At 43.9% G+C, this 15829-nt stretch overlaps 1 long non-coding RNA gene across 1 annotated transcript in view; it reads right to left on the minus strand.

Moving 5' to 3' along the window:
• Nucleotides 1–15829, minus strand: part of LOC307181120 — a 977962-nt gene that overhangs the window by 233005 nt on the left and 729128 nt on the right. The window lies entirely within an intron of this gene.

Raw genomic sequence — 15829 nt, forward strand, 5'->3', positions numbered from 1 at the left:
TGTGGTACTTACGTACAATGCAGTATCACTCAGCAATGAAATCTATGTCATCAGGCCCGTAGCAGCATAATGAGTGGATTAAGGTACGATAATTCTAACTGAAATAAGTCACACAGAAAAAGAAACATCATAAGATATCACTAATACACGGAATGTAAACTTGGCTACACAAGAACTGCATTCCAAAACAGAACAGGGTCTCAAATTTAGAAAACCAACTTATGCTTGCTTAAGGGGAAAGGTGAGTTGGGGTGCTGCATAAAACCAGAGATTGAAATGAGCACAGATAAAGTTCCTTAAGCCAAATATGGAATAGACAAGAGCTACTCCTTGCTCAACGAAATGGACTCAAAACCCCATATTAAACGCCTAAGAATGTACCTGACTAGTAAGTATCTTAAAACCTATGGATTGCTATGACTCCAAAAGAGAATCAAGCGTGTGTACAGGGGCATAAACGCAGCAGTGATAGGATTGGAGAGGTTCGGTGAGCAAATGAAGACCCTTTGAAGTCATATTGCATGGTACCCATTACACGGGTCTCAACTCTCCAGGTTTAAGGTATTCTTCCTTCAGCTAAAACATGCATGTGGAACCCAGAGTATGATCAACCATGTGAACGGGAGACGTGTTCAAATATGTCTCAGTTTTCCTCCCCTGGTACTCGGGTGCAACATTCCAGACGCTTTACTAACACTCTCCCCACTTGGAGAGTCAGCGCCTTTAACCTCCTGTTTGGCACAGTTTCCAATTTCTGCGGAAGATGAACAGGAATAGCGAGAACCACTGAGAGGCTAGCTGGAGATGTCTGGACGGGCAAATTTAACTCTCATTTCCCACCAGGAAGAGGAAATAACCAAAGGCTCAGCGTGCCGTACCGGAACCAGATTAGGGCCTGAAGACATCCTGCGGTGCTGCGGCCAGCTCAAAAGAAAGCGAGTTGAAGAAAGGAGCTCAGGGGCACTGTAATTCACAAACCTGCAGAGTTATAAATGACAGCTATCGTCCAAAAATATACTGAAGTAAGGCTGCCAAGAGGACTTGAAAGCGGGGCAGAATTGCAGGAAACCGATTTCAGGAGGTAGACTGGAATTGCATTGAAAGCATAGGAAAAGAGGCAGAACGTCCACAATGATGCACTTGGCCAAAAAGGGCGTATGCGTTTTTTCCTGAATATATTCAGGAAAAAACGCATACGCCCTTTTTGGCCAACCAAGCAAGCTTGCAAAGGAAATCTGCACTACAATGAAGTCTCACTTCCCCCCGGTCAAAAGGGCCATCTGATAAAAGTGTAAAATCCAGAAAGGCAGGACAGGCCATGGAGAACTGGGAGCCTTGTTATGCTGATGGGCCGGATGTAAATTGCCAACAACCACTTGGGAGAAGTGTATGGTGTTTCCTGAAACATCTAAAAAACAAAGCAACAGAACCTAGGGCACTTCCACTTATGGTCCTATAGCTTAGGGAATTTAAAATCAAAAAGACACAGCCACCCCAAAGTTTGGAACGGCTCTGTTTACAAGAACCTCGTTTACAGTACAAGTTCAACATCGCAGAAAGTGAAAAATGGATAAAGAAGTTGTGGTACTTACGTACAATGCAGTATCACTCAGCAATGAAATCTATGTCATCAGGCCCGTAGGAGCATAATGAGTGGATTCAGGTACGATGATTCTAACTGAAATAAGTCACACAGAAAAAGAAACATCATAAGATATCACTAATACACGGAATGTAAACTTGGCTACACAGGAACTGCATTCCAAAACAGAACAGGGTCTCAAATTTAGAAAACCAACTTATGCTTGCTTAAGGTGAAAGGTGAGTTGGGGTGCTGCATAAAACCAGAGATTGAAATGAGCACAGATAAAGTTCCTTAAGCCAAATATGGAATAGACAAGAGCTACTCCTTGCTCAACGAAATGGACACAAAACCCCATATTAAACGCCTAAGAATGCACCTGACTAGTAGGTATCTTAAAACCTATGGATTGCTATGTCTCCGAAAGAGCATCAAGCATGTGTACAGGGGCATAAACGCAGCAGTGATAGGATTGGAGAGGTTCGTGAGCAAATGAAGACCCTTTGAAGTCATATTGCATGGTACCCATTCCACGGGTTTCAACTACCCAGGTTTAAGGTATTCTTCCTTCATCTAAAACATGCATGTGGAACCTAGAGTATGATCAACCATGTGATCGGGAGACGTGTTCAAATATGTCTCAGTTTTCGTACCCTGGTACTCGGGTGCAACATTCCAGACGCTTTACTGACACTCTCCCGACTTGGAGAGTCAGTCCCTTTAACTTCCTGTTTGGCCCAGTTTGCAATTTATGTGGAAGATGAACAGGAATAGCGAGAACCAATGAAAGACTAGCTGGAGGTGTCTGGATGGGCAAATATAACTCTTATTTCCCACCAGGAAGAGGAATTAACCAAAGGCTCAGCGTGCCGTGCCAGAACCAGATTAGGGCCTGAAGACATCCTGCGGTGTTGCGACCAGGTCACAAGAAAGCGAGTTGAAGAAAGGAGCTCAGGGGCACTGTAATTCACAAACCTGCAGCGTTATAAATGACAGCTATCGTCCAAAAATAGACTGAAGTAAGGCTGCCAAGAGGACTTGAAAGCGGGGCAGAATTGCAGGAAACCGATTTCAGGAGGTAGACTGGAATTGTATTGAAAGCATAGGAAAAGAGGCCGAACGTCCACAATGATGCACTTGGCAAAAAGGGCGTATGCGTTTTTTCCTGAATAATTCAGGAAAAAACGCATACGCCCTTTTGGCCAACCAAGCAAGCTTGCGAAGGAAATCTGCACTACAATGAAGTCTCACTTCCCCCCGGTCAAAAGGGCCATCTGAAAAAAGTGTAAAATCCAGAAAGGCAGGACAGGCCATGGAGAACTGGGAGCCTTGTTATGCTGATGGGCGGGATGTAAATTGCCAACAGACACTTGGGAGAAGTGTATGGTGTTTCCTGAAACATCTAAAAAACAAAGCAACAGAGCCTAGGGCACTGCCACTTATGGTCCTATAGCTTAGGGAAATTAAAATCAAAAAGACACAGCCACCCCAAAGTTTGGAACGGCTCTGTTTACAAGAACCTCGTTTACAGTACAAGTTCAACATCGCAGAAAGTGAAAAATGGATAAAGAAGTTGTGGTACTTACGTACAATGCAGTATCACTCAGCAATGAAATCTATGTCATCAGGCCCTTAGCAGCACAATGAGTGGATTCAGGTATGATGATTCTAACTGAAATAAGTCACACAGAAAAAGAAACATCATAAGATATCACTAATACACGGAATGTAAACTTGGCTACACAGGAACTGCATTCCAAAACAGAACAGGGTCTCAAATTTAGAAAACCAACTTATGCTTGCTTAAGGGTAAAGGTGAGTTGGGGTGCTGCATAAAACCAGAGATTGAAATGAGCACAGATAAAGTTCCTTAAGCCAAATATGGAATAGACAAGAGCTACTCCTTGCTCAACGAAATGGACTCAACACCGCATATTAAACGCCTAAGAATGTACCTGACTAGTAAGTATCTTAAAACCTATGGATTGCTATGTCTCCGAAAGAGAATCAAGCATGTGTACAGGGGCATAAACGCAGCAGTGATAGGATTGGACAGGTTCGGTGAGCAAATGAAGACCCTTTGAAGTCATATTGCATGGTACCCATTACACGGGTTTCAAATACCCAGGTTTAAGGTATTCTTCCTTCAGCTAAAACATGCATGTGGAACCTAGAGTATGATCAACCATGTGATCGGGAGACGTGTTCAAATATGTCTCAGTTTTCGTACCCTGGTACTCGGGTGCAACATTCCAGACGCTTTACTAACACTCTCCCCACTTGGAGAGTCAGCGCCTTTACCCTCCTGTTTGGCCCAGTTTGCAATTTCTGCGGAAGATGAACAGGAATAGCGAGAACCAATGAGAGACTAGCTGGAGGTGTCTGGATGGGCAAATTTAACTCTCATTTCCCACCAGGAAGAGGAAATAACCAAAGGCTCAGCATGCCGTGCCGGAACCAGATTAGGGCCTGAAGCCATCCTGCGGTGTTGCGGCCAGGTCACAAGAAAGCGAGTTGAAGAAAGGAGCTCAGGGGCACTGTAATTCACAAACCTGCAGAGTTATAAATGACAGCTATCGTCCAAAAATAGACTGAAGTAAGGCTGCCAAGAGGACTTGAAAGCGGGGCAGAATTGCAGGAAACCGATTTCAGGAGGTAGACTGGAATTGCATTGAAAGCATAGGAAAAGAGGCAGAACGTCCACAATGATGCACTTGGCCAAAAAGGGCGTATGCGTTTTTTCCTGAATATATTCAGGAAAAAACGCATACGCCCTTTTCGGCCAACCAAGCAAGCTTGCAAAGGAAATCTGCACTACAATGAAGTCTCACTTCCCCCCGGTCAAAAGGGCCATCTGAAAAAAGTGTAAAATCCAGAAAGGCAGGACAGGCCATGGAGAACTGGGAGCCTTGTTATGCTGATGGGCGGGATGTAAATTGCCAACAACCACTCGGGAGAAGTGTATGGTGTTTCCTGAAACATCTAAAAAACAAAGCAACAGAGCCTAGGGCACTTCCACTTATGGTCCTATAGCTTAGGGAAATTAAAATCAAAAAGACACAGCCACCCCAAAGTTTGGAATGGCTCTGTTTACAAGAACCTCGTTTACAGTACAAGTTCAACATCGCAGAAAGTGAAAAATGGATAAAGAACTTGTGGTACTTACGTACAATGCAGTATCACTCAGCAATGAAATCTATGTCATCAGGCCCGTAGCAGCATAATGAGTGGATTAAGGTACGATAATTCTAACTGAAATAAGTCACACAGAAAAAGAAACATCATAAGATATCACTAATACACGGAATGTAAACTTGGCTACACAAGAACTGCATTCCAAAACAGAACAGGGTCTCAAATTTAGAAAACCAACTTATGCTTGCTTAAGGGGAAAGGTGAGTTGGGGTGCTGCATAAAACCAGAGATTGAAATGAGCACAGATAAAGTTCCTTAAGCCAAATATGGAATAGACAAGAGCTACTCCTTGCTCAACGAAATGGACTCAAAACCCCATATTAAACGCCTAAGAATGTACCTGACTAGTAAGTATCTTAAAACCTATGGATTGCTATGTCTCCAAAAGAGAATCAAGCGTGTGTACAGGGGCATAAACGCAGCAGTGATAGGATTGGAGAGGTTCGGTGAGCAAATGAAGACCCTTTGAAGTCATATTGCATGGTACCCATTACACGGGTCTCAACTCTCCAGGTTTAAGGTATTCTTCCTTCAGCTAAAACATGCATGTGGAACCCAGAGTATGATCAACCATGTGAACGGGAGACGTGTTCAAATATGTCTCAGTTTTCCTCCCCTGGTACTCGGGTGCAACATTCCAGACGCTTTACTAACACTCTCCCCACTTGGAGAGTCAGCGCCTTTAACCTCCTGTTTGGCACAGTTTCCAATTTCTGCGGAAGATGAACAGGAATAGCGAGAACCACTGAGAGGCTAGCTGGAGATGTCTGGACGGGCAAATTTAACTCTCATTTCCCACCAGGAAGAGGAAATAACCAAAGGCTCAGCGTGCCGTACCGGAACCAGATTAGGGCCTGAAGACATCCTGCGGTGCTGCGGCCAGCTCAAAAGAAAGCGAGTTGAAGAAAGGAGCTCAGGGGCACTGTAATTCACAAACCTGCAGAGTTATAAATGACAGCTATCGTCCAAAAATAGACTGAAGTAAGGCTGCCAAGAGGACTTGAAAGCGGGGCAGAATTGCAGGAAACCGATTTCAGGAGGTAGACTGGAATTGCATTGAAAGCATAGGAAAAGAGGCAGAACGTCCACAATGATGCACTTGGCCAAAAAGGGCGTATGCGTTTTTTCCTGAATATATTCAGGAAAAAACGCATACGCCCTTTTTGGCCAACCAAGCAAGCTTGCAAAGGAAATCTGCACTACAATGAAGTCTCACTTCCCCCCGGTCAAAAGGGCCATCTGATAAAAGTGTAAAATCCAGAAAGGCAGGACAGGCCATGGAGAACTGGGAGCCTTGTTATGCTGATGGGCGGGATGTAAATTGCCAACAACCACTTGGGAGAAGTGTATGGTGTTTCCTGAAACATCTAAAAAACAGAGCAACAGAACCTAGGGCACTTCCACTTATGGTCCTATAGCTTAGGGAAATTAAAATAAAAAAGACACAGCCACCCCAAAGTTTGGAACGGCTCTGTTTACAAGAACCTCGTTTACAGTACAAGTTCAACATCGCAGAAAGTGAAAAATGGATAAAGAAGTTGTGGTACTTACGTACAATGCACTATCACTCAGCAATGAAATCTATGTCATCAGGCCCGTAGCAGCATAATGAGTGGATTCAGGTACGATGATTCTAACTGAAATAAGTCACACAGAAAAAGAAACATCATAAGATATCACTAATACACGGAATGTAAACTTGGCTACACAGGAACTGCATTCCAAAACACAACAGGGTCTCAAATTTAGAAAACCAACTTATGCTTGCTTAAGGTGAAAGGTGAGTTGGGGTGCTGCATAAAACCAGAGATTGAAATGAGCACAGATAAAGTTCCTTAAGCCAAATATGGAATAGACAAGAGCTACTCCTTGCTCAACGAAATGGACACAAAACCCCATATTAAACGCCTAAGAATGCACCTGACTAGTAAGTATCTTAAAACCTATGGATTGCTATGTCTCCGAAAGAGAATCAAGCATGTGTACAGGGGCATAAACGCAGCAGTGATAGGATTGGAGAGGTTCGTGAGCAAATGAAGACCCTTTGAAGTCATATTGCATGGTACCCATTCCACGGGTTTCAACTACCCAGGTTTAAGGTATTCTTCCTTCATCTAAAACATGCATGTGGAACCTAGAGTATGATCAACCATGTGATCGGGAGACGTGTTCAAATATGTCTCAGTTTTCGTACCCTGGTACTCGGGTGCAACATTCCAGACGCTTTACTAACACTCTCCCCACTTGGAGAGTCAGTCCCTTTAACTTCCTGTTTGGCCCAGTTTGCAATTTATGTGGAAGATGAACAGGAATAGCGAGAACCAATGAAAGACTAGCTGGAGGTGTCTGGATGGGCAAATATAACTCTCATTTCCCACCAGGAAGAGGAATTAACCAAAGGCTCAGCGTGCCGTGCCAGAACCAGATTAGGGCCTGAAGACATCCTGCGGTGTTGCGGCCAGCTCAAAAGAAAGCGAGTTGAAGAAAGGAGCTCAGGGGCACTGTAATTCACAAACCTGCAGAGTTATAAATGACAGCTATCGTCCAAAAATAGACTGAAGTAAGGCTGCCAAGAGGACTTGAAAGCGGGGCAGAATTGCAGGAAACCGATTTCAGGAGGTAGACTGGAATTGCATTGAAAGCATAGGAAAAGAGGCAGAACGTCCACAATGATGCACTTGGCCAAAAAGGGCGTATGCGTTTTTTCCTGAATATATTCAGGAAAAAACGCATACGCCCTTTTCGGCCAACCAAGCAAGCTTGCAAAGGAAATCTGCACTACAATGAAGTCTCACTTCCCCCCGGTCAAAAGGGCCATCTGAAAAAAGTGTAAAATCCAGAAAGGCAGGACAGGCCATGGAGAACTGGGAGCCTTGTTATGCTGATGGGCGGGATGTAAATTGCCAACAACCACTCGGGAGAAGTGTATGGTGTTTCCTGAAACATCTAAAAAACAAAGCAACAGAGCCTAGGGCACTTCCACTTATGGTCCTATAGCTTAGGGAAATTAAAATCAAAAAGACACAGCCACCCCAAAGTTTGGAATGGCTCTGTTTACAAGAACCTCGTTTACAGTACAAGTTCAACATCGCAGAAAGTGAAAAATGGATAAAGAACTTGTGGTACTTACGTACAATGCAGTATCACTCAGCAATGAAATCTATGTCATCAGGCCCGTAGCAGCATAATGAGTGGATTAAGGTACGATAATTCTAACTGAAATAAGTCACACAGAAAAAGAAACATCATAAGATATCACTAATACACGGAATGTAAACTTGGCTACACAAGAACTGCATTCCAAAACAGAACAGGGTCTCAAATTTAGAAAACCAACTTATGCTTGCTTAAGGGGAAAGGTGAGTTGGGGTGCTGCATAAAACCAGAGATTGAAATGAGCACAGATAAAGTTCCTTAAGCCAAATATGGAATAGACAAGAGCTACTCCTTGCTCAACGAAATGGACTCAAAACCCCATATTAAACGCCTAAGAATGTACCTGACTAGTAAGTATCTTAAAACCTATGGATTGCTATGTCTCCAAAAGAGAATCAAGCGTGTGTACAGGGGCATAAACGCAGCAGTGATAGGATTGGAGAGGTTCGGTGAGCAAATGAAGACCCTTTGAAGTCATATTGCATGGTACCCATTACACGGGTCTCAACTCTCCAGGTTTAAGGTATTCTTCCTTCAGCTAAAACATGCATGTGGAACCCAGAGTATGATCAACCATGTGAACGGGAGACGTGTTCAAATATGTCTCAGTTTTCCTCCCCTGGTACTCGGGTGCAACATTCCAGGCGCTTTACTAACACTCTCCCCACTTGGAGAGTCAGCGCCTTTAACCTCCTGTTTGGCACAGTTTCCAATTTCTGCGGAAGATGAACAGGAATAGCGAGAACCACTGAGAGGCTAGCTGGAGATGTCTGGACGGGCAAATTTAACTCTCATTTCCCACCAGGAAGAGGAAATAACCAAAGGCTCAGCGTGCCGTACCGGAACCAGATTAGGGCCTGAAGACATCCTGCGGTGCTGCGGCCAGCTCAAAAGAAAGCGAGTTGAAGAAAGGAGCTCAGGGGCACTGTAATTCACAAACCTGCAGAGTTATAAATGACAGCTATCGTCCAAAAATAGACTGAAGTAAGGCTGCCAAGAGGACTTGAAAGCGGGGCAGAATTGCAGGAAACCGATTTCAGGAGGTAGACTGGAATTGCATTGAAAGCATAGGAAAAGAGGCAGAACGTCCACAATGATGCACTTGGCCAAAAAGGGCGTATGCGTTTTTTCCTGAATATATTCAGGAAAAAACGCATACGCCCTTTTTGGCCAACCAAGCAAGCTTGCAAAGGAAATCTGCACTACAATGAAGTCTCACTTCCCCCCGGTCAAAAGGGCCATCTGATAAAAGTGTAAAATCCAGAAAGGCAGGACAGGCCATGGAGAACTGGGAGCCTTGTTATGCTGATGGGCCGGATGTAAATTGCCAACAACCACTTGGGAGAAGTGTATGGTGTTTCCTGAAACATCTAAAAAACAAAGCAACAGAACCTAGGGCACTTCCACTTATGGTCCTATAGCTTAGGGAATTTAAAATCAAAAAGACACAGCCACCCCAAAGTTTGGAACGGCTCTGTTTACAAGAACCTCGTTTACAGTACAAGTTCAACATCGCAGAAAGTGAAAAATGGATAAAGAATTTGTGGTACTTACGTACAATGCAGTATCACTCAGCAATGAAATCTATGTCATCAGGCCCGTAGCAGCATAATGAGTGGATTCAGGTACGATGATTCTAACTGAAATAAGTCACACAGAAAAAGAAACATCATAAGATATCACTAATACACGGAATGTAAACTTGGCTACACAGGAACTGCATTCCAAAACACAACAGGGTCTCAAATTTAGAAAACCAACTTATGCTTGCTTAAGGTGAAAGGTGAGTTGGGGTGCTGCATAAAACCAGAGATTGAAATGAGCACAGATAAAGTTCCTTAAGCCAAATATGGAATAGACAAGAGCTACTCCTTGCTCAACGAAATGGACACAAAACCCCATATTAAACGCCTAAGAATGCACCTGACTAGTAGGTATCTTAAAACCTATGGATTGCTATGTCTCCGAAAGAGAATCAAGCATGTGTACAGGGGCATAAACGCAGCAGTGATAGGATTGGAGAGGTTCGTGAGCAAATGAAGACCCTTTGAAGTCATATTGCATGGTACCCATTCCACGGGTTTCAACTACCCAGGTTTAAGGTATTCTTCCTTCATCTAAAACATGCATGTGGAACCTAGAGTATGATCAACCATGTGATCGGGAGACGTGTTCAAATATGTCTCAGTTTTCGTACCCTGGTACTCGGGTGCAACATTCCAGACGCTTTACTAACACTCTCCCCACTTGGAGAGTCAGTCCCTTTAACTTCCTGTTTGGCCCAGTTTGCAATTTATGTGGAAGATGAACAGGAATAGCGAGAACCAATGAAAGACTAGCTGGAGGTGTCTGGATGGGCAAATATAACTCTCATTTCCCACCAGGAAGAGGAATTAACCAAAGGCTCAGCGTGCCGTGCCAGAACCAGATTAGGGCCTGAAGACATCCTGCGGTGTTGCGGCCAGCTCAAAAGAAAGCGAGTTGAAGAAAGGAGCTCAGGGGCACTGTAATTCACAAACCTGCAGAGTTATAAATGACAGCTATCGTCCAAAAATAGACTGAAGTAAGGCTGCCAAGAGGACTTGAAAGCGGGGCAGAATTGCAGGAAACCGATTTCAGGAGGTAGACTGGAATTGCATTGAAAGCATAGGAAAAGAGGCAGAACGTCCACAATGATGCACTTGGCCAAAAAGGGCGTATGCGTTTTTTCCTGAATATATTCAGGAAAAAACGCATACGCCCTTTTCGGCCAACCAAGCAAGCTTGCAAAGGAAATCTGCACTACAATGAAGTCTCACTTCCCCCCGGTCAAAAGGGCCATCTGAAAAAAGTGTAAAATCCAGAAAGGCAGGACAGGCCATGGAGAACTGGGAGCCTTGTTATGCTGATGGGCGGGATGTAAATTGCCAACAACCACTCGGGAGAAGTGTATGGTGTTTCCTGAAACATCTAAAAAACAAAGCAACAGAGCCTAGGGCACTTCCACTTATGGTCCTATAGCGTAGGGAAATTAAAATCAAAAAGACACAGCCACCCCAAAGTTTGGAATGGCTCTGTTTACAAGAACCTCGTTTACAGTACAAGTTCAACATCGCAGAAAGTGAAAAATGGATAAAGAACTTGTGGTACTTACGTACAATGCAGTATCACTCAGCAATGAAATCTATGTCATCAGGCCCGTAGCAGCATAATGAGTGGATTAAGGTACGATAATTCTAACTGAAATAAGTCACACAGAAAAAGAAACATCATAAGATATCACTAATACACGGAATGTAAACTTGGCTACACAAGAACTGCATTCCAAAACAGAACAGGGTCTCAAATTTAGAAAACCAACTTATGCTTGCTTAAGGGGAAAGGTGAGTTGGGGTGCTGCATAAAACCAGAGATTGAAATGAGCACAGATAAAGTTCCTTAAGCCAAATATGGAATAGACAAGAGCTACTCCTTGCTCAACGAAATGGACTCAAAACCCCATATTAAACGCCTAAGAATGTACCTGACTAGTAAGTATCTTAAAACCTATGGATTGCTATGTCTCCAAAAGAGAATCAAGCGTGTGTACAGGGGCATAAACGCAGCAGTGATAGGATTGGAGAGGTTCGGTGAGCAAATGAAGACCCTTTGAAGTCATATTGCATGGTACCCATTACACGGGTCTCAACTCTCCAGGTTTAAGGTATTCTTCCTTCAGCTAAAACATGCATGTGGAACCCAGAGTATGATCAACCATGTGAACGGGAGACGTGTTCAAATATGTCTCAGTTTTCCTCCCCTGGTACTCGGGTGCAACATTCCAGACGCTTTACTAACACTCTCCCCACTTGGAGAGTCAGCGCCTTTAACCTCCTGTTTGGCACAGTTTCCAATTTCTGCGGAAGATGAACAGGAATAGCGAGAACCACTGAGAGGCTAGCTGGAGATGTCTGGACGGGCAAATTTAACTCTCATTTCCCACCAGGAAGAGGAAATAACCAAAGGCTCAGCGTGCCGTACCGGAACCAGATTAGGGCCTGAAGACATCCTGCGGTGCTGCGGCCAGCTCAAAAGAAAGCGAGTTGAAGAAAGGAGCTCAGGGGCACTGTAATTCACAAACCTGCAGAGTTATAAATGACAGCTATCGTCCAAAAATATACTGAAGTAAGGCTGCCAAGAGGACTTGAAAGCGGGGCAGAATTGCAGGAAACCGATTTCAGGAGGTAGACTGGAATTGCATTGAAAGCATAGGAAAAGAGGCAGAACGTCCACAATGATGCACTTGGCCAAAAAGGGCGTATGCGTTTTTTCCTGAATATATTCAGGAAAAAACGCATACGCCCTTTTTGGCCAACCAAGCAAGCTTGCAAAGGAAATCTGCACTACAATGAAGTCTCACTTCCCCCCGGTCAAAAGGGCCATCTGATAAAAGTGTAAAATCCAGAAAGGCAGGACAGGCCATGGAGAACTGGGAGCCTTGTTATGCTGATGGGCCGGATGTAAATTGCCAACAACCACTTGGGAGAAGTGTATGGTGTTTCCTGAAACATCTAAAAAACAAAGCAACAGAACCTAGGGCACTTCCACTTATGGTCCTATAGCTTAGGGAATTTAAAATCAAAAAGACACAGCCACCCCAAAGTTTGGAACGGCTCTGTTTACAAGAACCTCGTTTACAGTACAAGTTCAACATCGCAGAAAGTGAAAAATGGATAAAGAAGTTGTGGTACTTACGTACAATGCAGTATCACTCAGCAATGAAATCTATGTCATCAGGCCCGTAGGAGCATAATGAGTGGATTCAGGTACGATGATTCTAACTGAAATAAGTCACACAGAAAAAGAAACATCATAAGATATCACTAATACACGGAATGTAAACTTGGCTACACAGGAACTGCATTCCAAAACAGAACAGGGTCTCAAATTTAGAAAACCAACTTATGCTTGCTTAAGGTGAAAGGTGAGTTGGGGTGCTGCATAAAACCAGAGATTGAAATGAGCACAGATAAAGTTCCTTAAGCCAAATATGGAATAGACAAGAGCTACTCCTTGCTCAACGAAATGGACACAAAACCCCATATTAAACGCCTAAGAATGCACCTGACTAGTAGGTATCTTAAAACCTATGGATTGCTATGTCTCCGAAAGAGCATCAAGCATGTGTACAGGGGCATAAACGCAGCAGTGATAGGATTGGAGAGGTTCGTGAGCAAATGAAGACCCTTTGAAGTCATATTGCATGGTACCCATTCCACGGGTTTCAACTACCCAGGTTTAAGGTATTCTTCCTTCATCTAAAACATGCATGTGGAACCTAGAGTATGATCAACCATGTGATCGGGAGACGTGTTCAAATATGTCTCAGTTTTCGTACCCTGGTACTCGGGTGCAACATTCCAGACGCTTTACTGACACTCTCCCGACTTGGAGAGTCAGTCCCTTTAACTTCCTGTTTGGCCCAGTTTGCAATTTATGTGGAAGATGAACAGGAATAGCGAGAACCAATGAAAGACTAGCTGGAGGTGTCTGGATGGGCAAATATAACTCTTATTTCCCACCAGGAAGAGGAATTAACCAAAGGCTCAGCGTGCCGTGCCAGAACCAGATTAGGGCCTGAAGACATCCTGCGGTGTTGCGACCAGGTCACAAGAAAGCGAGTTGAAGAAAGGAGCTCAGGGGCACTGTAATTCACAAACCTGCAGCGTTATAAATGACAGCTATCGTCCAAAAATAGACTGAAGTAAGGCTGCCAAGAGGACTTGAAAGCGGGGCAGAATTGCAGGAAACCGATTTCAGGAGGTAGACTGGAATTGTATTGAAAGCATAGGAAAAGAGGCCGAACGTCCACAATGATGCACTTGGCCAAAAAGGGCGTATGCGTTTTTTCCTGAATAATTCAGGAAAAAACGCATACGCCCTTTTGGCCAACCAAGCAAGCTTGCGAAGGAAATCTGCACTACAATGAAGTCTCACTTCCCCCCGGTCAAAAGGGCCATCTGAAAAAAGTGTAAAATCCAGAAAGGCAGGACAGGCCATGGAGAACTGGGAGCCTTGTTATGCTGATGGGCGGGATGTAAATTGCCAACAGACACTTGGGAGAAGTGTATGGTGTTTCCTGAAACATCTAAAAAACAAAGCAACAGAGCCTAGGGCACTGCCACTTATGGTCCTATAGCTTAGGGAAATTAAAATCAAAAAGACACAGCCACCCCAAAGTTTGGAACGGCTCTGTTTACAAGAACCTCGTTTACAGTACAAGTTCAACATCGCAGAAAGTGAAAAATGGATAAAGAAGTTGTGGTACTTACGTACAATGCAGTATCACTCAGCAATGAAATCTATGTCATCAGGCCCTTAGCAGCACAATGAGTGGATTCAGGTATGATGATTCTAACTGAAATAAGTCACACAGAAAAAGAAACATCATAAGATATCACTAATACACGGAATGTAAACTTGGCTACACAGGAACTGCATTCCAAAACAGAACAGGGTCTCAAATTTAGAAAACCAACTTATGCTTGCTTAAGGGTAAAGGTGAGTTGGGGTGCTGCATAAAACCAGAGATTGAAATGAGCACAGATAAAGTTCCTTAAGCCAAATATGGAATAGACAAGAGCTACTCCTTGCTCAACGAAATGGACTCAACACCGCATATTAAACGCCTAAGAATGTACCTGACTAGTAAGTATCTTAAAACCTATGGATTGCTATGTCTCCGAAAGAGAATCAAGCATGTGTACAGGGGCATAAACGCAGCAGTGATAGGATTGGACAGGTTCGGTGAGCAAATGAAGACCCTTTGAAGTCATATTGCATGGTACCCATTACACGGGTTTCAAATACCCAGGTTTAAGGTATTCTTCCTTCAGCTAAAACATGCATGTGGAACCTAGAGTATGATCAACCATGTGATCGGGAGACGTGTTCAAATATGTCTCAGTTTTCGTACCCTGGTACTCGGGTGCAACATTCCAGACGCTTTACTAACACTCTCCCCACTTGGAGAGTCAGCGCCTTTACCCTCCTGTTTGGCCCAGTTTGCAATTTCTGCGGAAGATGAACAGGAATAGCGAGAACCAATGAGAGACTAGCTGGAGGTGTCTGGATGGGCAAATTTAACTCTCATTTCCCACCAGGAAGAGGAAATAACCAAAGGCTCAGCATGCCGTGCCGGAACCAGATTAGGGCCTGAAGCCATCCTGCGGTGTTGCGGCCAGGTCACAAGAAAGCGAGTTGAAGAAAGGAGCTCAGGGGCACTGTAATTCACAAACCTGCAGAGTTATAAATGACAGCTATCGTCCAAAAATAGACTGAAGTAAGGCTGCCAAGAGGACTTGAAAGCGGGGCAGAATTGCAGGAAACCGATTTCAGGAGGTAGACTGGAATTGCATTGAAAGCATAGGAAAAGAGGCAGAACGTCCACAATGATGCACTTGGCCAAAAAGGGCGTATGCATTTTTTCCTGAATATATTCAGGAAAAAACGCATACGCCCTTTTTGGCCAACCAAGCAAGCTTGCAAAGGAAATCTGCACTACAATGAAGTCTCACTTCCCCCCGGTCAAAAGGGCCATCTGAAAAAAGTGTAAAATCCAGAAAGGCAGGACACGTCATGGAGAACTGGGAGCCTTGTTATGCTGATGGGCGGGATGTAAATTGCCAACAACCACTCTGGAGAAGTGTATGGTGTTTCCTGAAACATCTAAAAAACAAAGCAACAGAGCCTAGGGCACTGCCACTTATGGTCTTATAGCTTAGGGAAATTAAAATCAAAAAGACACAGCCACCCCAAAGTTTGGGATGCCTCTGTTTACAAGAACCTCGTTTACAGTACAAGTTCAACATCGCAGAAATTGAAAAATGGATAAAGAAGTTGTGGTATTTACTTACAAAGCAATATCACTCAGCAATG

Source organism: Stenella coeruleoalba (genome assembly GCF_951394435.1).
Source record: "Stenella coeruleoalba genome assembly, contig: scaffold_33, whole genome shotgun sequence".
Classification (NCBI taxonomy): domain Eukaryota; kingdom Metazoa; phylum Chordata; class Mammalia; order Artiodactyla; family Delphinidae; genus Stenella; species Stenella coeruleoalba.